At 35.8% G+C, this 27,871-nt stretch overlaps 2 long non-coding RNA genes across 7 annotated transcripts in view; one reads left to right on the top strand and one right to left on the bottom strand.

The window, feature by feature from the left end:
• The window catches only part of LOC138693722 (uncharacterized), a 136,225-nt gene that overhangs the window by 98,466 nt on the left and 9,888 nt on the right, over positions 1-27,871 (bottom strand). For 5 of the 6 annotated variants that reach the window (XR_011330408.1, XR_011330406.1, XR_011330409.1 and 2 more), the window contains 2 exons: positions 14,636-14,721; positions 9,663-9,830 (listed from right to left, as the gene is read on the bottom strand). This is a non-coding gene — a long non-coding RNA (uncharacterized lncRNA). The remainder of the gene's footprint in view (positions 1-9,662; positions 9,831-14,635; positions 14,722-27,871) is intronic. The other variant, XR_011330411.1, reaches the window with a different exon arrangement.
• Positions 25,309-26,726, top strand: LOC138693723 (uncharacterized). Its single transcript, XR_011330412.1, has 3 exons — positions 25,309-26,198; positions 26,346-26,483; positions 26,596-26,726. It is a non-coding gene; the product is annotated as an uncharacterized lncRNA (long non-coding RNA).

Genomic DNA, 27,871 nt, shown 5'->3' with positions numbered 1-27,871 from the left:
TTAAATTTTCTATTCAATAAAGCGGACATAAATAATCTTTATTTCTTGTGTATTTTCGGGTAGATATCGTTTCACGAAAACTTAATTGTATTTTTGTCTGTAAATTCTGTAATTTAATTCTACTATAATAAAATTTAAATCCAAAACATCCTTCAAAGTGTATTTATTTCTAGTACTGTACGATCAAAGTAAGAAATACGTCATACAACAAAAAAAGGCAGTTACTTCCACTTACTGCTTCAACAAAAGTTCCTTTATGCTCTGTAAAAGGTAGTATCTGCTGTAATCAGTTTGCGGAAAATTTAAATTTCTGATACCATAAATAAATTTCCTGCTTATTTTACAACTACACTTTTAATCTGAACTCCATTCAGAAATGAGGAAGCAACGGGAAGTATATTTAACTTTGAACGCATTTTTCTCAGGTACGAAGTTCATGAAGTTACTGCCTTCCACCTTAGCATGGTAGAGTAGCAGTTACTGATTTAACACCAATCCTAATAACAACAAAGAAAAGAATCTACAGCTATCTTTCATCTGAACACTCACCATGATACCATCTCCACAATGTGTATATCCGAGGGTGGACCCAAAAGTAAGTGTTACGCGCCCATGCTTTGTAGTTACGAGTTGTGCTGTCAGGTGGTGTTAGTTTGGGGTCTCCCACGACCATTAGTGAGCTGGCGTCAGTCTGAGTTAAGTGGTTTGTTTGTGGTGCTGTGTTGTTTGTGTTCCTGTTTCAACTGTTTGGCGATTAGTGAGTTGGCCGACCACAAGGAACAAAGAGTGTCTGTGAAATTTTGTTTTCTGTTAGGGAAAACTGCAGCCGAGACTGTTGGGATGCTTCGGCAAGCCTTTCATGATAATGCTTTGGGGAATTCACAGGTCTACGAGTGGTTTTCCCGTTTCAAATCTGGCAACATGTCAACTAAAGACATGCCACGCCCCGGGCATCCTTCGACAGGAAGAAATGACGAAAACATTGCCAAAATCAAATGTGCAATTGATGAAGATCGTCGAAAGACCATTGACGAAGTGTCTGAGCAAACAAACCTGTCATGGAGGACGGTCCAGTGAATTTTAACCGAAGATTTACACATGAGATGGGTGTCTGCAAATTTGTTCCTCACTTGCTCACAGATGACCAAAGAGAAAACAGCGTGAGAGTTTGCCGCGACTTGAGTGAAGTGCAGGACGATCCAAAGAATTGTGACTGGGGATGAGTCTTGGTATGATCCAGAATCAAAGCATCGAGCCAGTGGAAGACTCCAAATTCACCACGACCCAAGATAGCACGTCAAGTACGATCCAATGTGAACAAAATGTTGATTTGTTTTTTTTTTAATGTGAATGGCATTGTCCACAAAGAGTTTGTTCCGCTATTCCATCTTTATATTCTTATTCTCCGTCCGAATCAGACAACTGATCTGTGCTGGAATCAGATGTCCCTAAGTTTATGGAAATGTTCTCCAAAATACTGTCCATCACGTGCTCACTTTCAATGTAAATGTTCTGCATTTTCTTCACATAATCATACACTGATATCCATTCTTGGAAGAAGCGATTACAGAGTCGGCCTCTGCTTATGCATAGCGGAGAAATTATAGAGGAGTCTTCTTAGGACTTCCTCATCAAAACTGTCTACAGCTGCAACAATCTTCTTTTTCGGCTGTGATTTTTCCGGACTGGAGAAAGAATCTGCTGTTCCTGCATCAATATTTTTTCCTTGTTTCTTGATTCTTGCCAAGGTTCGCTTTGAAATATCAGTGGCAGCCAGTACTCTTGCACACACGCATTTCAATGGAATTGGTATTCCATTTACAGCCAATTCTGACATGAATTTCCATACATTGTATGCTATTTCATGTTCGTGACTATGGACTCCTCTATGATTTCACACCTTAGACAATGCCATAATGAGGGTGCTCAGAAGGACAATGTTTTCAGTATTAGCAATAGCGGTAGTAGCAGAACGATCTGAACACTTGGAATGCTAGTAACCAACTAACCCAACACCCCTCCAGTTGAGTGTGAGGGCGAGTCCAAGCAAACGAACTAAAATGGGTCCCTCGCGCTGGTGCCATAACTTCTCGTCCGGGCTCTACATTCTATCATTATGCTCATCTGATCGTTTTTCACGTCTGCACAGGCATGCAGCAAACATAATAGTATGACGTACTTATGTGAGCAGGTTTTCTCGGTTCTAAAGATATGTGAAACCAGCCACAGATCATAGCTAAACGATAATCATTGACACCTATGATTCGGCTGCATTGGAGTATGTCGATTGTTGCAGATATTACTCATCTGGGGCACAGACACACATGCAATGCCCAGCATTTTAAGTAGTGCTGTTGATCGATGAAAATATTTAATCGATTAACTTTTTGAATTTAATCAGTTGAAAAAATGTTTTAATGTACTGCAATACACAATTATTGTTAAATTTAACTTGTGTTCGGTGATAAGCATAAGTGTTAAATGTTCTATATCTGTATATATTATATCGTTATATTATATTAATTACTTACTAACATATTTATTATGAGGGAATTTTTTAGACAAACCTAAATAACAAAAAGTATGAAGACTCACCTAGTTAATATTACTTCATACATGATTTTAAACATGCGAGTGTATTCACATGCTCCGAATTAAGTGCCGCTCTACATTTAGTAACAATGTTTCCTGCTTCATTAAACACGAAAAAAATTATTTTCTGTCAAGCACTTCTCCACGATCGTTCAATTTAAATCCAAACGTTTCACCGAGTTTACCTCTCAAATTCTCATTTGACATAATGGAGTTTACACTTTTCACAGGCCACATAAAACTGATTTTTTTTTCTTTATCAAACTAAACACACAACCTTCATATACAAACTCAGTACAGAAACTGCAACTGCAAAACTACAGCGGTCGAAACAGAAGACTGGCCCCTATTGTAATCGAATTACTAGATTTTAGAAAGAGAAGAAGGTAGTTACGCTCTCACTTGCACACAGTGTAGACATGGCTATTTTATAGGGATGAGGGAGATGAATCCCAGAAAAGTATGTATTTTATAATATGCTAGGAAGATTAACTGACAAGGTGGAAGTTTTCTTGGAAAACCATAAAATTTAATAAAGGCTTCGCATTGTGTTTCAACTTTCAATAGAGGTAGACTAGGTCACTGTCCTCATATCTCCAATCTTTTGTCCAACACAAATATTCCCTAATGCCGACAGTCTCTTCTGTGACATTGAGTTTCTCTGTCTTGTTTTTATTCGTTTTAAACACGAGGAGCTCCTCTCGACGGATAAGCTAGTAGATGCTAGTATTAAAATGAGGGAATTTAACTTATACACTTCTCCAAATACATCTTTGTTGATATCGTTGTCATGAAGAAGTCTAGCACTTTCATAACTGGTATATTTCTTTATTCACTGTTCTGGTACAAAAGCTCAAGTTTAGTTTTTAGAACCTACGTCTTTTTTTTTAATATGCTGAAATAGCTAGCTTACAGTGAAGAAAATGCATCATGTGGGAAGTTTCTACTATAAGTGTCAAATTTGGAAGCATCAGCCAGGCTGACAAAACGAAGTTATTACACAACTTTTAACACTATATCACTTCAGAAAACGTATTATGTGTCTTTCTCGTGTTAAATTTACATTGCCTCGTTTACATGTTTCAACCTGTTATCGGCCATCTTCAGAACTGGTTGTTGGTAGTCTTGGTGCCTTGTGTTTGTGTTTCCTGTGGGGGTGTGTTTGTGTAGTGTAACATAAACTGCAACACCTGCAACAACTTCTACATAGGACAGACAGGCAGGTCATTTCAAACACGTTACAAAAACCCATCACAGCCATAACAAAACTACAAAACACTTCCACATATGCAGAACACATCACAAATGCTAACCACACCTACAGAGACACGTAAATTCTACATATTTAACCAAATAGCCAGAAACTAAACACACTAAAACAATACGAAATATATAGGCACACAAAAACACATCCAAATGAAATTCTCAACACACAATTCAATTTTAGAACACACACTCTTTGACTCCACATTACACTACACAAACACACCCCTACAGAAAACACAAACAAAAGGTGCCAAGACCAGCTACAACCAGTTCTGAAGATGTCCGATAACAGGCTGAAACATGTTAACGAGGTAATGTAAATTTAACACGAGAAAGACACATAATAGGTTTTCTGAAGAAACAAAGTTTTTCTAAATCCCCAAATCTTTTATCGATCTGCATGATGATGTCAAGGATCTCAAAGAACAATATCTTGTAATTATGATCATGTTCTATATCACTTTTTCCACTGTAGCAGCAGTCTGTACTTCCTCCCTGAGAATTCACTTCTACTTTTCTCTACGTTCAAAATTCTAGCATGGTGCGGTATCTGAAATTACCATGATTAAGCGAAGAAGCGCTTTCGTCATGGCCCCGAAATGATAATTCCTGCTTGCTTAAATACAAAGCAGAGTCAATGACTGACTGCATAACATGTCTGTTTAAACGAACATTTTCAATATACTGCACTAACAATAGCCTAGCATTTTCTTTCAGAACATTCCCAATAGTGTTCATATTCTTCTGTAAATGTTTGAACTGCAGCACGCACTTTAAATGTTCCGCCGAATTTTCATGTTTTTGTAGAGTATGACTAACATTATTTTAGAAAATCACTGAATCCGGTTTCATTCCACACATGTTTTTAAACCCAAGTAGTAGGCATGACTAACAAAATAGTATTTCAATGTAGTGGCTCCCACACAACCACTCACTGATGCTTGCAGTACCATGAAGTTTTAAAATTAAGTTGGTATGGTTTACCAGCTTGTGAGTTTAACTTTTTACAGTTTGTCTAAAATTGGTTGAGTTCTGTCTAGAAACAATAGATAACTCTTATCCTGCTCACACCAGTGAGGTTTGAATTAATGTACATACTGCGTGATTGAACGGATTCATTTTGACATTGCAACATAATACAAAAACTTATATAGTAGTTCCTAACACACTTATCAGAAATTCATTAGAAACTGAAACGCACTTAATGTCTTCACCTAATAAAGTAATAAGTAAAATAAATTATATTTTAAAAATTATCACAACTGAATAGCGAGAGTCGAGAACCGACATAAAACACAACGAAAAACAGACTGAGGTACTGAGGAAAGGCAAATATTCATTCATAATTTGCACTAACAAGGCTGTGTTCAGAACATCAAACTTTCTTTCCATTGCTTTCATAATATTAATTTTTAGTGAAATTTTCCTATGAGGTACAGTAAAATTGTAACCAGAAGAATAAAAAATGAAAGGAGTGAAGATAGCAGCACAAAAATTAAAATCATAAAACATAATAGGACCTATATAGAAAGAAGACTTGACAAAGCAGAATTTTAAGGAAAGTTTTCTTTAGGACGGGCCATGTTGCTGGACAGACAAGTAGTCGTAAATCTCCGTGTCACCCATTATAGAAAGCGCATCGACTGGGCTGAAGACCAAATACGTGTTCGTCACAGCAACACCCATTTTTTGAAGAATATGGAAGTGAGGGGGGAAATGTCTCAGTCGTTGTCATAGCAACCACCCTGACATAGAGGAACAAAATAATATTTTAAATTTGAGAATCAGTGCCTCGTCGCAGCCGCTCGAGGAACTGAGACGTGAAAGTTACACAACAGCGGGAATATTTAAACAGACTGGTGATACTGTACTTGAGATTTACTGATTTATAGTGCTTTGGTTTTTAAAATTAAATAATTTAATATATGAAATATAAATCAAATGGCTCGCAAAATAACAAGTGAAATGTTCTTCACCTTCTTCATTTGAATAACCGCTATGTTGTAAATGAAACTGCCAACCAACTTACCACGAAAGGATGTGCAATAACTACAGAATTTCAACATCTCACTCAACCAGAGAAATTCACCACAACTCAAGAACTAACAATGACCACGAACTTTAGCTAGAGAACAATGTGTGACAGTATTTTTAATGATCAATTGATCAGCCCAAACATATTCCATGGAGAAACAATGACACAACAATTCGACTCATTTTGTAACACAGTTACATTGACAAAATATTTCAACAAAACTGGATCCCTTATCTCATTGAACTGTGAAGAATGATGATGCAACGAACTTGAACCACTGAGCAAACTGTGCAGTTCCTACTAACAACACTAAAATTCAACAACTTAATGTATTAATATATTTTAATGATCAGTCTATTATCCCAGCAGCAACGGCAGCATGCAGAATCCTTAATAAACATTTATACAAGATTATAATGCTTATTTCATCCTAACAGCAATAACAGTAAGTATCGTTATCTGTAGCAGTAGTAATAATACTTAATGATGCTTTAAACTTACAGATGTCATTCAATATACTAAGTCAGATTAATTCAATTTAGAAGTATAAACAAGTCATCAATTTACTGAGTAGAAGGTATAAGTACCGGTATGCAGAAATTTTGTTAATTCTGTTCTAAACATTTTCTCTCGATCTTCAAAGCTTTGAGATAGTTAGGCAGTGAATAGTGAACTCCTTTTTTATAACAGCTGAGACTAACAGAGGGTAGATGGAGGTCTAATTTGTGTCTTGTATTAAAATTATGAATTATTTTATTAGTATTACATGTATTTTGGTTTTAACACAAAACATTACAAAGGAAAGAATGTACTCACAAGGTAAAGTCAATATTTATAAATTTTTAAAATCTTTTCACATGGTGTCCTTTTATGCATAATTGTCACTATCGTTATACCAGCACCTTTCTTTTGTAAAACAAAAATATGTTTAGCTTCAGATGAGAATATTAATCCACATTTCATTACACAACGGAAATATGCAAAGTACTGAATTTTAGGACTGCTTATATTGCTAAGAGAAAATATGGATCTTAATGCTTCAACAAGGAGAGCTTAATTTAGGAGTAATGTATTACATGTGGGTTTTCCAGTCTGACTGTGCTTATAGATTGTTTGGATCAATACCCTTTAATCTAATCTTGTAGAAAACCTGAGCACTATTACATGTAGCTGCTGGTACTAAATTTGACTACAATGGAATTATCAACATTAAGTGCTGGTCTATTTACACTAAACAATACCTCATTAGATTTAACACTATTAGGTGTGTTAATAAGATGATTGTACCGTAATCACACTTTCGACATCTGCAAATAAGATTACCTGGGATAATTTATGTATGGTTGAGATTAAATCATTGATGTAAATTAAAAACAATAATGGACCCAAAATTGATTTCAAGGGACTGGGCAGATAGAAATTATTCAAAGATGAGTACTGCAAAGCCATTAACCTTTAAGAGATAAGTGTTAAAACCAGGGGCGAATGCTGGTCACGAAAGTTAGGCTTGCTCTTTTATTGATGGGGGAAGATGGGAGGATATAATTCATCTGGTTTGCAGATTTTCGTGTCTTGTAATAGACAATGTTAAAGCATTTAAATTGTCAAAGCCACTTTTACACCATACACCGTTATCTGTAAAAAATAACAAACACGGCCAACAAAACAGTTTATTCAGTTTTTTCGACCCTGCCAACCAATGAGTATTGTTGTATTGAGATGCACTGAAAGACCGCACATATTCTCTATTTTTCTCCTTATGCTGTCTTTTTAAACCTGGGAGCCCTGGACATGGTCTGCCGTTCATATGTCGGTCTTCTCTTGAATAGTCCTCCGGGAAAATGGATTTGATAATAGAGTTTCAATAACACACATTTCCAAACTCATTGCAACACTTCAAATTAACGTTAATACATGCAGCAGCTAACATTTGCATTCCGCTCATAAAATTACATTGCACTCGCAAATCACAGCACATTCACTGGTAGAAACTGCTGCCAATCAGTGTTGCCAACTCGATTCTTAAACATCCGTTGTGGAGCCTTGTAGAAACCGCTAAATTGCTATATTGTCAATGTAAAATTATATTATTTTGCCGCTGTGAGTGCTAAAAATACCCGCTAAATCCCTAGCTCAGCAATACAAGTTTCATAAATTTTACCCGCTAAACTAACGCCGAAAAACGCTAGATCTAGCGGGAAAACCGCTGAATTGGCAACACTGCTGCCATTTGTGCAACGTTAAATAGTCAGTGTAGCTCTCGGACCAGAGCTTCATACAGCATATAACAGAAGCATTGCGACTGGGACGGATTAGGAGGAAGGCACTTGCACGCGCATCATATTCTCGCTGTTTCTACGTCTTTCCTGTAGCTCCGAGAAACGAGCAAGAGTTGCGATCTCGCGGTGTGCAACCTGCGGATTGTATTATGCCTAGACATTATTACAAAAATGAAAAGAAATTTTAATGTGCGTAATCCCATTTTGAGAAATACGCATTCTACGAAAATATTGGGCTTGCGCAGCAAGCATAGCATGCCCTGAGAAATCACCCCTGGTTAAAACAGTATTGTAGTCATGACTTGATATATGTTATAAATTGTGTATTATTTATAAAGTACGTTGATATTCTTCAATTTTATGTAACATTAAGAAGAACATTAGATTAAATAAAATAATTTTAAATTTTTTCTATTGTAAAGTTTTTTTCTTCAAAGGAGCAAAGTCAGTTCTACTACAATCAACTAGATCCAAAGTATGAGCATGGTCAAGGACAATGAATTTTGAAGAATGAAGCTTTGTATCTAATGGCAAGCAACTAATCACTAGGATGGGAACACTATATAAAACCACACAGGGGTTAAATAAAAAAATTATAGCTTTAAAACATAAAAACAAAAGAACTGACAGTGTTATCCCAATTACTAGCAGCGGCAGCAGCAGCAAGTGTGCATGTCTCGTAATCTGCATATTTATTCACCATAAATTTTCACACAGAATGGATTCTGAATAGACAAAATCTGTCTACTTATATATTTTTACTATCCACAATGTCAAAACACCTCTGATTGAGGTTCTGGTTGATGTGTACTGTACATCTATTATCAGGCAGTACATGTCACTTGACGATAGGTGTCAGAGGAAGAACAATAATTATTACTTGTATACATTTTAAGTCCGATTAGTGGAATATGTTACTAGCCAATGATGTATGAAATGAAGAGGGAAAGGAACTGGCCACCCTACCCCATTATCTCATAGCTTAGTTACCTCATGAGTGTTACCTTACTGGTGTCACTTATGGGGCTCCAACCCGTCCTCGGACAGTTGACTAAACTGACAACAATGTAATAAAATTGAAATTAATTCTCCAGAAAAACATCAAAGGAGGTACATCTCTCTTTCTCTCCACTACTAAATACCAACATAACACGTGAGAGGTCCAGAACGAATTACTAGGGAAATGGTCTGCTTCCCTAGTATTGCGTCCTGAACCTCTCGTCTGTTTAGCAAGAAGGGAGCAAAGGCAGATGTGCCTCCTTTGGTGTAATTCTTTTAGAGAATTACCAAATTCATTTCCTGTCATCAGTACATTTCAGAACCATGTACGAAGTATCAAGGAATATGTTTCCAGAAAACCTCAAGTAGGTCTAATTTATCCAAAATTTGGTTATTTGTATGTTTACGACAAAACTCACTACTTTCTTTTAAGTAGGCTTACAAACTCCTTTTAACATATCAGAATAAATAAAAAATATAAATGCAATTACCATAAGCTATCCCCATACTAGTCGGATGATCGTTCACCTTTGCCAGCAGTCGGCCTTGATCCTCTACAGGCTGTTGTGCCACACGTTTATTAATTTTTAAACTTGAAACTCAGGTTGTAAACAGACTATACGAGGGGCACAAATGAACCAACATACAGATGAAACCATCTGAAATGTAAAAAATATGCACAGTTTAAAACGTACTGTTGCACTACACAATGAAAAGTCAGAAAGAACAATGAGAATGAATGGCCCTAAAAGAACCAACCGTACAATGAATTCACATATTATTTAATTATATTTTACAAAATGTGGTCAATAACAAGAATGTGTGCTTCAACATATCATACAAAGACTGCACTGTAACACGAACATCAAGTAAAAGTGAAGTAGTACATAGGGGCCACAGAACAATAACAAGCATGTCTCCTTCCACCCATTCTTTTTAATAATTCTATTCATGAAGTCACAAGGGAATTATATAGGCCTACAGAAAAGGAGACTTATACCAAAAGAATTCTTAAGCATACTTATGGATTTTAGAGAACTGGAGGTTCATTTCCGCCCTCACATAAGCTAGCCATCGGTCCCTATCCTAAGCAAGATTAATCCATTCAATACCATCATATCCCACCTCCCTCAAATCCATTTTTATATTATCCTCCCATCTATGTCTCGGCCTCCCCAAAGGTCTTTTTCCCTCCGGTCTCCCAACTAACCATACATATCCATCAACTCATTATTATATCTTCTTCATCAGTTGACGCCATCATGAACCGCTCTCAATATCTTCCTCAAAATCTTTCTTTCAAAAACTGCTAGCCTGTTGCACGTTTCAACATTTAATGTTCATGTTTTTTTTTTTATTTTAGTAGATTATTTTACGACGCTTTATCAACAGTTCAGGTTATTTAGCATCTGAATGAGATGAAGGTGATAATGCCGGTGAAATGAGTCCGGAGTCCAACACCGAAAGTTACCCAGCATTTGCTCATATTGGGTTGAGGGAAAACCCCGGAAAAAACCTCAACCAGGTGACTTGTCCCGACCGGGAATCGAACCCGGGCCACCTGGTTTCGCGGCTAGGCATGCTAACCGTTACTCCACAGGTGTGGACCGTTCATGTTTCTGCACCATATAAAATAACTAGTCTTATTAAGGTTTTATATATATACTTTCTTTTCCACCTTTTCAAAGAATAAATTTAAATTTCCAATTTGTATATTTCCATTTCGTACTATATTCCAGTCACGAGACATAAACATATATACTTTATCTTTTCGGGATTTACTTCCAAACCTACCTCTTCACTATGAGCACAATTCAGGAACTAGAAAAGAGCAGTCTAAAACCATCATTGTATACACTTAAAAAATCGCGTTCTTTCTTTTTGATGCAAATAATCCACAGTAAGGTTAGTTGAGGGCTGGATAATGGAGATCCTATTGCATTCTCCAATGACAATCACAGTGAGCCTCAGTGCTTCCGACTGACTGAAGTTTGTGCTGTCAATGAAGAACAAAGAAGTTACAGTAAAGAGAAAATTCTCGATGAATAAAACCTTTAGTACATTTGAAGCAAATCAGCAGCCCCACTCCCTTTTTTTCTTTTGATTATTTCTGAAACCACAGTTTCTTTGCATTCCCATTCCGTAATTCAGTACTCTGTTTCAGAGCTATCTGTTGCAATAAATCGATTCCAAGAATTTTGTTTTCTTGGAGCATTTTCTGTGATATCTGAGGCATGTCCAATACAGTCACGTCATGATCTTCTGTCAAACCGTGTACAATCTGGATATTTTTCCTTTACATGTTTGACACCAACTGCCGAGTGTGAGTTCTTACTGTACTTATAGTTCATACTGTCCTGTGTTTTTATTGTGATTTCAAATCATTCCTTTGTTCCTATAAAGGGTCACTGGGACTGAGTTTAGAAACTTTAAAAACTTTTTATCAATTGCTTCCAAATACGTTGTGTTTCCTGTGTCTGTACATTTAAATGATAGTAACAAATTTCATAAAGTTTCAGTTAGTTCCTTAGGTAATAATGTTCACTTATTTTAATTAAATTATGTATAAATTCAAAACATTCCTCATGGCTTCAGATTTGTTACTTGCATTTTTTAAATTACATCTCATGATTAGGAAAACTGTGCATGGATTTTTAGAGTTGAGTATTGGTTAATGAGATAAAAATATTAATAGAAATCATAATTTTTACGTGATAATATTCTTTGATTTTTTAAAGTTAAAAATTTATATCATGAAAAGTTTATAATTAAGAGCTGTGCATAGCATTTTAAAAATGGATGTCAGACCTTTAAAACTGACAGATGAAGGCTAAGTATAGGGCAGAATATTAAACAAATATATTTGCCTTTTTGGTAAAAAAAAAGTTCGTCCAAATGTTCCAAGTACTAGATCAGTCAGTGCGGCAACTGAAACATGGGACTAGTGTTACGAGGCATCAACTGGTGCTGTCATCTACCAGAGGTGAATATGAATCCAAAGAGAGATCGTTCTTAAAAGTGCTACACTGAAGGTCATCATAAACTGACGCCATTTGAGAAGGAAATGTGTGAGAAGAACTATAGGTCTCTCTTATATACTCTGTGTGCGTGTCATAAAGCAAGAATGAAACAAAAGAAAGAACATAACATTTACAGTTTAGCTGGGCAGAAGTGTCATACAGGCCCTATTGTATGTCAAAAGCAGTTAATTTTGTCAATGTGATTCGAACTTCAAAGCAAACAACAGTTGGCTACAAGGTTTTAAAGTCAGACATGGGATTACTTTCATTAAAGTGGTAGTTGTAGAAGAAAAATCAAACACAGTGCTGGTAATCAAATGTTATTTCACAGTATGTAATGTTTCATAGTTATTTGTACTATACTCTCTCTTTCACAACAGAAAATTTGGGAAAAATTTCATAATCCTTCAATACAACAATAAGCCTAATATAACACAATTTTTCTAGTCCCCAGAAAACTGTTGTATTGAGATGGTGAAGAATCGGCAGAACAGAGAGAAGTTCTCTCTTCTCTCTGTGGCTTAGTGGATAAAGCACTGGCACATAAAGCTGGAAACCCGAGTTCGAGTCTCGGTGCCAGAGAGAATTTTTTTTCCGTCCTACCAATTCTTCACCATATGGAAATGCAGAATTACTGCACTGAAACTCCATATGTACTTCGGTACATCACAGTAATATGTTGTATCGAGGTTCGGCTGTATAAAAGATAAACAAGGCTGTAAGTCATTTTGTGTGACAGCAAGGGAGTTGTGCACAAAATGCTTGTGACAGTTAGTATTATCTGGAAACTTTGAGATTCCATTGTGTACAGTGTAAGTGTCAAGAAGAAAACAGTTTGTTCCTATTGCCTGACTACACAGTAAGTCACAAGGCTTTCATTACTAGGAAGTTTCTGATCAACACAAAAAAAATGTGTGTTGTCTCATCTATTGTAGTCAGGTAATCACCGATCTTAGCACCATGCGACTTATTTTTGTTCTCAGAAATCAAAGTAACCTTGGAAAGGTGTTACAGTGAAACCTGTTCAAATCGGAACCTGAATAATCCGGAATCCTGTCTAATTCGGAACAATTTATTGGTCCCGGCGAAATTCGTATATATTATGTGTAATTTTTTCTGAATAAAACGGAAACTGTCCAACGCAGAAATGGAAATTGTCTGCTACTGTTCAAAACGGAAATAATATTTTCGACACACTACTGTAATGTAAACTATATTTTGAAACAATATGTGCTTTCAAGGAATGTATGAAATACGTAGGTCACTAAGATAAAAACAAGTTTTCTTCGCAAAATTGTTGAGGGTGCGAGAGTTTGTTGGCCTGGTGGTCATAAATTTTATTACCCTATTGACTAGGTAGACGAGTCCCTTCAAAGAAATTCAATGCTTCACGCTTCACCCCTGTATACTGTCGTAGCTGGGTAGAACGAAAGTCTATTAGTGATTTCATGATGAAATTTTGCACTATCATTAACTGATGAAGTAAAAGTTATCGAGGAAAATTAGAAACGAAGCGTATGGAAAATAATGTTGAAATTTAGGAATGGAAAACTCAGGTGTAACTTAACACTTTCAGAAATAAAGGCCGTATCATGAGTGAGTGGCTTGCGGTCAATAATGGTGACATAAAAAGGAAACAGAAAACAACTGGTTACATAGAAATAAATGAACTGTTGTGAGAGTGGATTCTTCTTGCTCTTTCAAAGATCGTGCCAATTTCTGGATCTATTCTGCAATGCAAACCCTTGAACTGGAAAAGAAATTGGATAATCCAAAATTCAAGGCTTCTAATGAAAGACTCCTAGTCCAATTAAATAATGTGCTGTGATATACAGTCCAGTATTATAGTATAGAGTTAGATATTAAATTTAGTGTAATTAATAAACTTTATAGTGCTTAATGAGTGAGTTACGATACAATTTATACAGGAAATGAGATTTTCATCAAGATCATTCACCAATTACATAAGCAAAAGGAAGCTAATTTAATGTCACTAGTGTTAAACGGAATATTTTGTGATTCCTACAATTTGCAGCATGCCATTTTGTTTTTTATTTATACAAATGATAAAATATTCCATTTTAACTTCACACCTGAATAATACGGAAACCTGTCCACAACGGAAAAAAAATAGGACCATGTCACTTCCGTTTTGAACAGGTTTCACTGTATTTTGATGTGGTAAAGACAGAACAGAATTCTATACATGGCCTTCCACCATTCCTTTCAATTGCTTCACGATCATTGTCTGCAGTGTGTAGGTGAAGGAGAAAGAAGGAACTTCGTAAACAATGCTTGGATTGTTCATACATGGAATCTTCACTTTCCAGATGTCGCACTGAGTGGAACAATCTTCACAACTAACTAGAAAATCTGTGGTTTTTTATTATACATAACAGAGAAATGCTACAAATGAGAGATATACTTTAAAAAGTCATAAGTACCAGCTCTTTCACCCACTAGAACCAGTGCATCCAGGCCCTTCATGTGATATGTTGACTGTTTCAGAGGGTTATCATCTAGACACCATCTGCAAATGGAAGTACAAGAAATAATGAAAATTTAAGACAAAATATAATTAATAACAGTGGTGGCTCGTGGGTATTGAATTCAGAGGGGCTGCATACATTATAAATCTTGCAACTTCCTTATTTAAAGATTAGTTCCATTCGCCTTGTCTTGTAGGTTGCAGACTTTTGACTCACCTTATTAATGTCGTTTAACATAGTCTTTTCAATGGACAAATGGCTAATGCGATCAGTCCCTCTTCTCTCATCGTATTTCTAAGACAGGATTTTACTCTTTTCAAATGAGGCGCCTGAGATCACAATGGGCTACGTGACTTTTTTTAGAAAATGAGTTATTGACGTCATGGGCAAGTTTGGGTTGAAGACTTTATACAGAGAAAGGTTCAGTTTCAAAATGGTTTATTTTAGAAGCGTAAAATGCATGGAGAAAATCAGTACATAGATCAAAATGGGATATATTATTATTAATGAATTAATCAAAATGGGATATGCCAACCATTATCTGAACAGAACAAAATGGGCCATATTTCATATTGTTACGTTATATTTCCAGAGCACATGAAACAGAATGGTCTATGTTTGCCAAAGTTTGTGTGGTTATAGTTTTTCTTCCTGATTTTTCAGAAAACCAACATGGTTGAGACCTTAGTTACACAGTAATCATACGTCTACACTTCTCTTCTCATTTATAAGGCCAGGACTGTATTGCTATGAAAAATATTGATGAAAGCTAATGTAATAAGCGTTATTTTATGAATTACGATAATACGTCAGACGGAATATTACAGTCCATCTTGAGTCTTGTGTACACTACTTTTAACACTTTATTACAGAAGATTGATAAATGGGCAACTTACTAGTGTTATATATTTAAGCACGTGTTAAAAGAATTATCCTTGCAGGAAATGAGTGCTCTCTGGACCAAAATGATCGTATTTTAATTATTTAAATGCAATTTCAATTAAGTAACATATTAAACAATTTATTCTCCTATCAAACACGGATGTTCCCTGGACCAGATGTCCTATTTGAATTATGTAATTACTTCATATTTATTTCTAACAAGTGCAGTGAAGGGCACAGGTGTGACTAGTTTTTAATATTTTCCAAAATGTGGAAACAGTAATGGTAGGCTTGATGATGATATTGAGGGTCCCAATTATTTATTTTTATCTAAAAATAAACTATTTGAATTAGTTGGGAGGCTGGGACAGAGCCAACCTTGAAATAAGTTCTTCTCATGGTTATAGTCACACACTGGTTCTACATGCGAAGATTGTGGCTTTGGAGGAAATGTTACTTCATCAAGTAGAGCAAAGTGTGATGATACTTCAAGCCTTGCTCTTGATGTCAAACACAGGATTGTACGAGCATTTTCCGAAATTGGAAAAGATTACATGGTACAAGAAAGTTTCGCAATGGTCATGGATATGAACCCATTGTCTAAAACTGCATACAATGACCATCTAAGTAAAATATGTGTTGCTGCTACACACACTAGTACAGATGTTCTAGTTTATACTAGACAAGAAGTGCTTGATGCCCACAGACTGGTGTGAGTGTGGACTGGAGAGACAGGTATAGTCCGACCATCGAATCTGTGCCCCGTAAGATATGCAAACTGAACCTTAATTCCTTTTCAGCCTCGGCAATTCATTTCTCTCCCTGTATTCCTATTTCTCTCTTTTCTATCCCTCTCTCTTTCTCTCCCCCACTACTCACAATTTTGAGCCTTCTTGTGGGACAGTTTATTTGCACTTGCAGTCCAGTGTTGTCAACTCAACATGAATACTGTAGCACGGAGTGGCGAAAGAAATATTATTAAGCAAGTAATAGCATTTTGCGATGAAGAGAAACAAACAGGTCAATATCTGTTTCCTATAAATCAGGCAACGAAAAGAGCAGCTGCGATCACAGGTGAGGCTTATTGTATTTCAATTGATTACGTATTAAAATTACTTACTTAACTAATACTAATATAATACTACTTTTTAATGTAATTTATATAGGCAGGTCAGAGGGCCTAATAAAGAAAATCAGGAGAGAGGGAGTCTGTGCAGGAGATGAAAAGCTAGAGTCACCAGGGAAGAACAGACCAAGGGAACCTTTAATTCTTGTAGATGATATGGACAGATGTATTTTAACAAGAAAGATACAAGAATTTTATACGATGCAGAAAGAAGTTCCGACATTGGAGAAATTATTGAAGGTTGCGAGAGAAGCAATAAATTTCCAAGGAGGGAGAGAAACAGTACGGAAAGTGATTCGAGATATGGGATTTAGATTTAAAAAATGTAGAAATACAAGATGTATTTTGATTGAAAGACGTACTTAAATTAAATTATGAATAAGTAATAATTAACCTTACATTATTATAAGCAATATTCAAGAGACATGACACTGTTTGATGGAAGTTTGGCAACATCCCTATTCGGTAAGGTTCGTGGCCTGCTGTTTGATGTAGTGGGAGAGAAATGGGTGGAATGGGGTGAGTAGAGGCATTAACTTTTCCAAGAACGACGACAGTGCTGAAGGGGCACAGTTCCGATGGTGCGACAATACATAATATTATGGTCAGTTTCGATGGTACTTGGCCATACCTCAAACTTTGGTGTCGGTTGTGTGATTGATGTAGTCACAGGATATGTGATAGATTTTGTTGTTTTATCGAAAACAGCCAAAGATGTTCAGTAGCAAAAAAAAGCTTCATGAGAACAGTGCAGAATTTCACTTTTGGTTTGAAGGCCATAAACCAGATTGTAACATAAACTATACTGGTTCCTCTCCTGCCATGGAACGAGAAGCTGCTGTATGCTTGTGGACAAGGTCTGTTGGCCATGGATTTAGATATGCAACAATACTCAGTGATGGGGATTCCAAAGCTTTCAAAGAACTGGTCGGGCTAAATGTATATGGAGACAGTCACCCCATTGAGAAAGAGGAATGTGTGAACCATGTTCTGAAACGAATGGGCACTGCTTTGCGTCAACTTATTAGTGAGACAAAGAAGGGCACCACTTTAGGGAGCAAACGTGCTGGTCCTTTGACGAAAAACATGGTCGAAAAGGTTCAAAAGTATTATGGAAATGCTATTCGCAATAATAAGGATCCTGCGGAAATGAAAACTGCAATTTATGCCATATTGAATCACTACAGATCTACTGACGAAAACCCACAACATAAGAAGTGTCTTACTGGTGAACATTCATGGTGCGTTTTCAATAGAGATGCTGCAAGGAATGTGCCACCACCTTTACCCAAGCATAAGATAAAAACCACATTATCAGATTTTGTGGTTGCCAAAATGATGTCAGTGTTCCAGAGACTGACCAGTGATGACTTGTTAATGAGGTGCAAAGAAGGAAAGACGCAAAATGCCGATGAGTGTCTACACTCTGTGATATGGTCCAAATGCCCCAAGACTACCATGGTGACACAAAAAAGAATTGAAGTGGCAGTGATTGAAGGAATTACACAATTCAACAGCGGAAGCAGCCTTTATATTGTCAAGAGATTGGGAAAAGGACGTCTCACACCAGGAAAAAAACACAATGAAAGTTGCACGCAGAAGAACCACAGCAGAGTATCTCACAGTAAATTTCAAAGAAATGAAAAAATCCGGAGGTATTGTAAAGCTGTTCGAATTGGCAAAAACAGGGTTGAGGAACAACAAAAGCAGACAGAGGGCCCAACCTATGGTGCAGGAGACTTCTAAATAATGTATGACTTGAGGCTTTCCCAGCGTTTGATGTAGAATAACTCTTCTCGGATTCTCAGCCAGGTGAGTTGGAGATTTGCTTCCAAGCTTTCGATGGCTAGCTCTGCCATCTTCTTCAGGGAATGAAGAAGAAGATGGCAGAGTTAGCCATCAAAAGCTTGGAAGCAAATCTCCAACTCACCTGGCTGAGAACCAGAGAAGAGTTATTCAGGGAATGAAGAAGAAGATGGCAGAGCTAGCCATCAAAGGCTTGGAAACAAATCTCCAACTCACCTGGCTGAGAACCCAAGAAGAGTTTTTCGACTTCTAAATAGTTCAAGTAAGTTAAAGCAGCCATACAAGAAACATAGTTGTAAAAGGTAGAATAGTAACATGAAACTTCTTTTGTCATTTCCCGATAAACAAAATTCCTACACTTTTCATTCTTTAAACTGTAAGAAGGGGGTCATGGGGTAGTATGTGGTCTCAAGGGCACACAATCTGCTGATGGTTGTGTGCTATTCAAAAGCTTGAGAAATGCCATTTATTCCTACCAAGCTCTATGTATGCACTTCCTCGTAGTGGCCCTGGAAACGTTTTATGGCTAAGCATACAAGGACGCAAAAGCGAGCCCCCGACACTATAATTGGGAACTATCAGCTAAGGAAGTAAACCCTAACAGAAAATCATCAGCCACCCAGAATTGCTGGATGGTTGGGCTTGGGCATGACGACCCCATCCCGGAAAAACCCACTGTTACGAATTCCAAAGTAAAAATGAAAGCCGGATTGTCTTATGGACGAAGACCTGGCAAATGTAATAAGGACTTGAATCTCGGAACATGGAACATTTTATCTCTGTACAGACCTAAAGCCCTGATGATGCTAATAGATCAACTTCAATGCTATAAATGAGATATTACATGTTTACAAGAAATACGGTGGCCCGGACATGGGGTCATTGAAAAAAAGGATTTTACAGTATTTTATAGTGGACACAAGAAGGAACACAAGCTTGGCGTAGGCTTCATTGTGAATAATAAAATTAAACATAATATTTTGAATTTTAATGCAATTAATGAGAGAATTTGTTATTTAAGATTTAAAGGAACATTTTTGAATTACAGTATAATTAATCTCCATGCTCCAACAGAAGACAAAGAGGATCATGAGAAGGATATTTTTTTACGCTATTCTCACGGAAACATATGATAAATGTCCAAAACATGATATAAAGGTTATCATTGGAGACGCCAATGCACAAATTCGCAAGGAAGATGCATATAGACCCATAATAGGCAAATATAGCCTACATGAGGTGACTAATGATAATGGAGAGCACCTCATTAATTTTGCTGTCTCTCAAAACAAGGTAATAGGATCTACTATGTTCGATCATAAGAAAATACACCTAGCTACATGGAGTACAGCTGCCAACCAGATCGACCATGTCTTAATTGATAGAAGACATGCAACCGAACATATAGAGGCGCCAACATTGATACAACCATTATTTGGTAATATCACGACTCCGAGCGAGAATTAGTAATGGAAGAAAAATACAAAGTACAAAAACACGGAGATATGATTGTAAAAAATTTAAAGATCCGGAAATTAGATATGAGTATACTAAGAAATTAAATGCCTATTTTCAAAGTAACCAGTTAAATGATCAAGCCTCTATTGGGAACAGGTGGCCCTATTTGTCGAATGGGATTAGGAAGACAGCACAACAGGTATTAGGAATGGCGGAAGTAAATAGTAGAAACAACAGGAATAACTGGTATGATGATGAATGTAAGAGGGCCACAGAAGAAAAAAATAACTATATAATAAAATGCATCAGAAAAACTTTACGAGAGGTGCATTGTAAGAATATGGACAAGCAAGAAAGAAGGAGAAGAAGACCCACAGAAAGAGAAAGAGAGAATATGAAAACCAGTAAGTTTGAAGAAATAGAAAATCTAAATACAAAAAATGAAGTAAAATTATTTTATGGGGAACTAAATAAATCAAGGAAAGAATATAAGCCTAGATTAACTATATGTAAAAACGAAAATGGAGAACTGATTACCGATAAAACCAAAATTCTACGTAGATGGAAAGAGTATTTTAACAATCTTTTATCGAGTAAACCAACGCAGCAGGAGAATATGGATATCAGTAATGACGTTTTTAATGATGAAGATCTAATAAACAAAGAAGAACCACCCACAATGGAAGAGATACAAAGCGCAATACCTAGGATGAGGAATGATAAAGCTCCAGGAATTGTTCAAGCAAGGAGAGGAATGCCCCAAACAGATACATGAAGTCATATGTAAAGTTTGGACATATTAAACCATGCCAAAAGATTGGAAAATCAGTATTATATGTCCTATACTAAAAAAAAAAAAGGGGGACCCCTTGGAATGTAGCAATTATAGAGGCATCAGTCTGCTGAGCAATGTCTATAAAATTTTCTCAAATGTTCTTTATAAAAGACTATCTGAATACACAGAAAGAGAAATCGGAAACTACCAATGTGGCTTTAGGCCCAACAGATCGACCATAGAACAGATGTATACACTCAGACAAATTTTAGGCAAAACTAACGAATACAACGTAACGACACACCATCTATTCATTGACTTCCAAATGGCGTATGATACTATTAATAGCAACAACTATATCAAGCAATGGCAGTACTGAAAATACCTAATAAACTCATTAGAACTAGCCCAGATGACAATGAAAGAAACTATAAACTGTATTAAGGCTGGTTCACAATAAACGTGGAACGGAAATGACAACGAGAAGAAGAACGGAAATGTTGTTAAAATAAATGTATTTAAATGTGAGCATTCACAATTAACTATTGTGAATGCTTACATTTAAATACATTTATTTTAACATTATTTCCGTTCTCGTTCTCGTTGCCGTTTCCGTTCCCGATTTATTCTGAACCAGCCTTTAAGATCCAGTCAGACTTATCAGGGGAATTTGAAACCAACAGAGGTATAAGACAAGGAGATGCATTGGCCTGCTTGCTGTTTAACATAGCCTTGGAAAAAGCGATCAGAGAATCAGGAATACAGACAACTAACACAATATGCTATAAGCCTGTTCAAGTTCTGGCATTCGCAGACGACCTAGATATTATTGCTAGGTCACAGAAAGCACTAGAAGAGGCATTTATCTCCCTGGAAAAGGCAGCAAAGATAATGAGATTGAGAGTTAATGAGAGCAAGACTAAATACATGATCTCCAGCCGCAAAGGAAGTACTATTAATAAAGCACCAACATATCTTACAATTGAAAATTACAAATTTGAATATGTAAAAAATTTTATATATCTTGGCTCCATGATCAATAATGACGACACCAGTCTTGAAATTAAGAGAAGAATATCTGTAACAAATAAATGTTACTTTGGATTACTGAAATATAATAAATCGAAATTCTTAACCATCTCAACTAAAATAAGAATATATAAGATGCTTATTAGGCCGGTGTTGACGTATGCCTCAGAAACATGGACTATGGACAAATAGAACTCCAGAAGACTTAGTATCTTCGAGGGGAAAATTCTGAGAGCAATTTATGGACCCATCAAAATAAATAATGAATGGAGAATTAGATATAATAAAGAAATATACGATCTGTTTAAGGAGCCAGACATTATAACAGTTATTAAAATTGGTCGATTGCAGTAGGCTGGACACCTGGTAAGAATGGATGATACTAGACCCGTTAAAAGAGCCTTTACATCCAATCCTGGAGGAAGCAGATCCAAAGGAAGACCGAGGAGCAGATGGGAGGATAATGTATACGAAGATGCCAACTTTATTGGTGCACGAATGTGGGCAGTCAAGGCTAGAAGTAGAGAAGGCTGGAATAAAATACTGAGGAAGGCTAGGACTCTCAATGGGTTGTTGAGCCAATGATGATGATGATGAAACTGTAAGAACTCTGTAGCCATTAAAGATAAATACTTCAAATTTGCATGGCATGATGAAGACGTAACCTACGAACGAGTGATTTGGAGAGATGGAATTTTGTTGTCTGTTAATTTACAATTTTTATGATTTTTCCAATATATAATTATAAAAAAATATTTTTAAAATAGCTTTTTTATTTTTTAAATAAATGAAATATTACTTTTTTTAATTTCCTCACTCAAAATTGTTGAACAATGAATTAGCTTTCTTTTAAGTCCTGAAACAACTCTCTAAGTCCAAGCAGAGTGAAGTTTATCCGTTTTAAGTGATCACCTGCATTTTTCGGTATGTTATATCCTGAGGGGAACTGGGTGGTCAGAAATTTAAAATTCAAGTTTGAAATGACATATATAGGACCATAGGTGGAGTTATGGTGGGGGCACTGCCCCCCCCCCAAACTTGTCTGAACTCTTATTTTTTTTTTATTAATGTTAGAAAATATTGCATTCAAAAGATTTTTCTTGGTTTTGTTTCTGATTAAGTTTCTCTACTTAAATTGACGAATTAAGTTTTCAGATCATGTGTCTGGACTATAATATTTATTTTAAATTTCTGAACGTATAAGAATTTCTATACATCATTTGAGGAATAGAAGCATTGTAATGTTTCTCTGTAACAGCCTGTACTCGTGTGTTAGAAGTCTGCAGGTGTTCAGGACGCCACATGGAGGAATATGAATAACACACTGCACAACAATGCAGAAAAAAGAAAAATGATTCCAGTATAATGTGTAAATAAACTTAAAGACGAGATTAAATAAAATAATTAGAATTTATATTTCATGATATCTTTCTTTTTGAAATAAACAGATAAATTAAATGTAAAATTGTCTGTATATTTTGTTACAATTTTACTTTCAATATATTGTTGTGAATATGTTATAAAAATACCGAACAATGCACAACAAACACGGAACTGTGATTCTGTACATTATTATGATTGCCAGCTGTGCGAGAGATTTCGAGGCAATGAGTTTGCGAGACATTCGTTCATTCTTTGTCAGTGTACAAAAATCTAAAAATGGGTTAACTAGTGTTAAAAATGCTCCAGTTGCATCATAAGTAATCACTACCACTACTGATGCTAATGCTAGTGTGACCAGTACTGTGTGATGATCAACCTATTGCTAGTGCTAGTCAGTGAAATAGATATTGCTGATCTTGGCAATCTTATTAGTGGCGCTTCCAGACCAGTTGTCTCGGAGTTTCCCTAAAGTGAATGTGCTGGTATTGAGAGAAGTTTTACAACTTCATGGTACAGTAAATCTGAATGGCTACAGTACAGGGTGGAGAAAGATGCTGTATTTTGTTTTCCTTGCAGACAGTTTTCGAGTTCTGGTAAAGAATGTGTATTTACCAAAAAGGGCACTCACAACTGGAAGAAAATATCAGAAAAACTTAGTAAACACGCGATAAGTTCATCTCATTTGTTTTCAGTTACTAAATGGACTAATATGGAACATTGTAAAGAATCAGTAATCACACAGATTTTCAGTTTACACAAGGATCTGATTAACACAAATCGACAGTATTTATTTAAGATAATTGACATACTGTTGTACTTAGCAAAGCAGGGTTTAGGTATAAGAGGACATAATGATGGTGAAGAATCGTGCAGTAAAGGAACCTTTCTGGAGTTATGTGAAATTTTTTCGAAACACGAACATCTCAAAAGTAAATTCAGTTGTTATTATAATCTGACCAGTGGAACTGTACGGAACGAATTGTTAGAGATATGTTCTAATGAAACAGTGACAAAAATTGTTGAAGAAATTAATGATGCGGGGTTTTATGCACTTCTTGTGGATGAAGCTAAGTCTCATAAGTGCGAAGAGACGAGTAGGCTATATGTGTTAGATAGCTAAGGGATCTGCTGTAAAGGAAAACTTATTAGGGATGGGAGACGTTTCAATTTCATGAACTGGTAGTGCACATAATTTCAGTCATATGTTAAGAATTTAGGGATCATAGCATTAATGATTGGGCAATCTTATGGCGGGTGTTAATAGTGGATTGCAGGCTGTAGTTCGTGAAAACCTCAAGTACCCTATGCAACTTACATACACTGCATGGCTCACAAATTAAATCTTGTTATAGTTTCTACTTGCTTGTTATGGATTTAATATAATGAGTCATTATATGAGTTTCTCTCTCATCCCGATACGCATGTGCAATTTGTGGATATTCAGAAAAAGCTTAAAATAAATAAGCATGAATCAACAACTCAGTGATACTCGCTGGGCTTGATTTCCATTTAAGCAACATATCCTGCAATAGTAAGGGTGCTAAAGAATACATCTAGTAACTTAAGACACCCAAGATGTTCAATTGCTAAAGAACTGCTACAAAATATTCAATCCTTAGATTTCCTTGTGTTTCTGATATTTTAGAACATCATTTTTCAAATACAAATGTTGTACGTAGATCACTACAGCGTCTCTATTCATGTATTGCTTCCTGCAATCTGGCAGTTCAAGGGGCTATTGGAAATTTGGAGTCAAGCAGGAATGAAAAGATGTGGTTGGAGATGTGGGAAGAAGTAATAGAATATTGTAACAATAATAATATACAACATATTCCTAAAGATTTTTGAAAGAGAATGACACATTTACAGAGCAAGAAAGATGTAAATACAGACTAAAACGACCTCGTACAATTTCAAAAAAAATTTGATGGCTATGTTGTTAGTGAAACAGTGGGGCAAAGATACAGGAAGGGCTGACAGTGCAGCAACACAGAGTGTTTGTACTTGACATGCTATTAGCAGAAATAAGAAGATTTTCAGATGGAGGTATGATATTAGCAATGTCATGTGAAGAATTTTTGAGATTGAGATATTGAGAAGGCGCAAGATATTTTATTGATCATTCATTATTCAGTGCCACAAACAAATAAGAGAATGTTAGAAGCTGATATAGACATTGCTAGGAATGTGGTAAGCACTAAACTCAAAGACGACACTTTGCAACTAATAATAAGTTAACTTTTGGATAAAATAACAGCTTATGTTCTTCCAAATGTTAATCTCCTGATCAAAATAGCATTAACGCTGCCTTAAAACAGCGAAAAATGCGAAAGGACTTTCTTAACAATGCGCAGAATAAACAAATGGCTTCGGTCAACAATGACACAGGATCGATTGTCAAACTTATTGGTTCTGTATTCGGAAAGTGATATTGTTAATGTTATGTTTTATTTAACGACGCTCGCAACTGCAGAGGTTATATCAGCGTCGCCGGATGTGCCGGAATTTTGTCCTGCAGGAGTTCTTTTACATGCCAGTAAATCTACTGACATGAGCCTGTCGCATTTAAGCACACTTAAATGCCATTGACCTGGCCCGGGATCGAACCGCAACCTTGGGCATAGAAGGCCAGCGCTATACCAACTCGCCAACCAGGCCGACTGGAAAGTGATATTGTTCAGTGCCTAGACCGTGATGTGAATGTTGATAAATACATGCAAAACGGAAACAGAAAATTCACACTGCAGTAATTCAGTGAATTTCTCAACACAAAACAGTTTCTGATTTATTTATTTATCTATTTATGTCCATAACAGGGCAAAGCCCCAATTACAATAGACAGTACAGATTAAAAAAAACATAGAATTGCATATAACACGAAAAAAGAGGTAAAACAGATACAAGTGTAAATACAAATTAAAAATGGAAAAGAGAAGAAGAAAAAAAAACAAATAGATACCACCTAAATAAAAGACACAGATACAGATATAAATGAAAAACACCAAATAAAAAAAATCAAAAAGAGCCAAGTACAGACATCACAGCCAAAAATGCAAAATGTAAGTAGTAAATGATGAGTAGTGACAGTGTTTTTCCTTGCGTTACTCCTCATTTGTGAAGAGCCACTTGTATTGTATTGCATTGTATTGTATTGTATTGTATTGTATTGTATTGTATTGTATTGTATTGTATTGTATCTATTACAGATTATAGGTTCGTCATGACTATTGTATGTATAATTCCTAGTGATAGTGTTTATTGAAATACATGAACTAGTGTACTAATAACTGCAGAGGTGGCAAGATATGGAGGCAACAGTATGGCAGATTACTTTCTTCGGGAAGGTAAGCTTCATATAAAAAAGTTCCTGTTAGCTGTTACGTAGTTTTGTTGATGTATGCATGTGTTTGTGTACGAGAGAGATTGTTTTGAGTTATGTCCTATTATAATTTGTAGTAGATCTACAGTTCAAACCTTAGGGGGCTGTCACACTGAATCGATCGAACGACTGTGATCAACCGACCTCAGAAACGTACAGAGGGCGGTGACAGCAGTCACACAGCAATCAACAACGAGCGTCTAAGATCAACTGGTTGGTGAAAACAAACGTGTTCATTTTTCAAGCGACAGTTGATGCAAGATGGCAGATGAGTTGACGAAACTGACAAATTAATCTGCCTTGTCGGAGAAAACGAAGTGCTATTCAATCCAAGGCTCCCTGGATATCGCAACAGAGAAACCATAGACTTTGTGTGGAATGGGATCGGCTCAAGAATGGGACAAAAAGTGGTAAGTAACTATATGAATATTCTTCTCCAATAATAGTAACTGAAAACTATTTTGTAAACGTGTTGATGTTAGGAATACATTATGAAATGTTGTTATCCAAGAGTGATTGATTGATTAAAACACTGTTATATTAATATAAGAATAGTAATTATGCTCGTGACATAATCAAAAGCAATGCCATATACTTAACCTCTATCACTCAGTCAAGAAATTTAATGGAAAACTCTGTTTTCTTTATTCACAAAGAGTATGTGAACAACGAGAAAAGGTTCAGAAAAGAATTAACCAAATTTCTACATACTCATACCTTCTACACAATTGATGAATTGTTTATGCTTGTGAATTGAATTATTCTACTTAAATGACATGTACAATTTTATATAGCTCAACTAAAATATGTTTTTATATTGACTTAATCTGTTTACTACGTATTGTATTTTTTGTTTAGCATAACTGATGAATTGTATGTACTGTAAATTGAATAGTATGCTGTATGGGTCAACTGATGAATTGTTTAAGCTTATAAATTGAATTAATCTACTTCATATGAATTGTATAGCTTAACGAAAATAAGTTTGTAAATTGAACTAATTTGATTGTATATGTTTGTATAGTTTGGCTGATGAATTGTATATGTTCTTAAAATGATTACTAGTCTGTGTAGCTCTACTGATGAATTGTATATAGCCTAGACCTACTGTAAATTGAATGGTAATATGTATAGCTCAACTGATGAATTGTTTATGATTATAAATTGAATTAATCTACTTGATATTAATTGCACAAATTTGTATAGCTTAATGAAAGTATGCTACTTTGTATTGTATATATTTGTATAGTTTTGGCCGATGAATTGTATATGCTTTAAATTGAATAGTAATCTATATAGCTCTACTGATAAATTGTTTGTGTTTGTAATTTGAAGTAGTTTGCATGATATGTA

The sequence above is a fragment of the Periplaneta americana genome, unplaced genomic scaffold (genome assembly GCF_040183065.1).
Source record: "Periplaneta americana isolate PAMFEO1 unplaced genomic scaffold, P.americana_PAMFEO1_priV1 scaffold_19, whole genome shotgun sequence".
Classification (NCBI taxonomy): domain Eukaryota; kingdom Metazoa; phylum Arthropoda; class Insecta; order Blattodea; family Blattidae; genus Periplaneta; species Periplaneta americana.
Note: the sequence above shows the minus strand (reverse complement) of the source record. Positions and strands in the feature narration are given on the sequence as shown.